Source organism: Dipodomys ordii, unplaced genomic scaffold (assembly GCF_000151885.1).
Source record: "Dipodomys ordii isolate 6190 unplaced genomic scaffold, Dord_2.0 Scaffold18, whole genome shotgun sequence".
NCBI lineage: Eukaryota > Metazoa > Chordata > Mammalia > Rodentia > Heteromyidae > Dipodomys > Dipodomys ordii.
In genome coordinates this window covers 8,449,859-8,451,294 of record NW_012267234.1, presented here as the reverse complement: position 1 = coordinate 8,451,294, position 1,436 = coordinate 8,449,859, and the positions used below count along the sequence as shown (strand labels likewise).

General features: G+C 43.8%; 1 protein-coding gene across 1 annotated transcript in view; it reads right to left on the bottom strand.

Moving 5' to 3' along the window:
• The window catches only part of Cdh1 (cadherin 1, type 1), a 91,170-nt gene that overhangs the window by 22,417 nt on the left and 67,317 nt on the right, over window positions 1-1,436 (bottom strand). The gene's annotated exons all lie outside the window — the stretch shown is intronic.

Genomic DNA, 1,436 nt, shown 5'->3' with positions numbered 1-1,436 from the left:
TTTTTCAGGCAGAGGAAACAGCTGAAAAAAATAGTTCATTCTAAGGAAACTCAGAAGTCAGCCAGCCTTTGTCCCTTTCAAACAATAGCCTCTCTCATCCCACCAATGACATTTCTATTTCAGTCTACACGTTCTTTTTTTTTTTTTTTAATTCCTGCTGCTATGCTTATTTTACGAGTCTAGACACCTTTACATTAGGGAGGATCCAATTTCTGCCAAAAAGCCCCCAAGCCACCCTGAATGCCTAGTCGGCCGGTCTCATTTCTTCCACCAGGGGGCACTCTCATACACATGTCTAAAGCAAAAGGTCCAGTCAGAGAAAGTAAGACTATATTTGAGGGCCAGTGGATGCCCCATGTTGAAAGGCTCAAGAAGATTAAGAAATTGACATGCCAATGCCAGGTACTAGTGGCTCATGCCTGTAATCCTAGCTACTCAGGAGGCTGAGATCTGGGATCATGGATCAAAGCCAGCCTGGGCAGGAAAGTCTGTGAAACTCTCATCTCCAATTAACCAGCAGAAAACCAAAAGTGGAGCTGTGGCTTAAAGTGCTAGAGTGCTACCCTTAAGCACAAGAGTTAAGGGACAGTGCCCAGGACCTGAGTTCAACTGAAGAAAGAAGGAAGGAAGGGAGGGAGGGAGGGGAAAGAAAGAAGGAAAGAAAGAAAGAAAGAAAGAAAGAAAGAAAGAAAGAAAGAAAGAAAGAAAGAAAGAAAGAAAGAAAGAAAGAAAGGGAAAGAAACAGACATACCATCTCCTTAAATATTAAAGAGCAGAGTTGCTTTGGACTCATGAAGGGAACCAGAATTACCCCCCAAAGAAACTTCTTTAACAGAAATATTTTTGAACCAAACACACTGAGAGGCAGTAGTTATAGAAAGGTCTGTCTGAACTGCTTCTTAACTATAGTCAGCCAGTGCACCAACATCGCCCTGCCCCAGCAGCTATGAGATACTGCTGCATGGAACTGGATAAGTTAATTATAAAACATCCCCTCACCTGTCTAGTGCCTGGTGCCTCCCTTAGAATTTACTGTTCTAAGCTCAGAACCTTTTGTCTGCTCGTTTCTTCACAAGATTCACCATTCTTTGTATTTTGTTTTGTTTTGTGTTTTTTTTGTGGTTTTCTTTGCCAGTGCTGGGGCTTGAACTCAGGGCCTGGGCACTCTCCTTGAACTTCTTTTGCTCAAGGCTAGTGCTCTAGCACTTGAGCCACAGCACCACGTCTGGCCTTTTCTGTTTATGTGGTACTGGGGAATGGACCCCAGGTCTTCATGCATGCTAGGCAAGCACTCCACCACTAAGCCACATTTCCAGCCCTCATTCTTTGTCTAGAAAGCTTTCTGTTTTAGCCACGAAGTCTTTATTCCTGTAGGGATCCCTGGGTGATACAAAAATTAACAAAACAGGGGCTGGGAAGGTGGCTCAGTGGTAGAG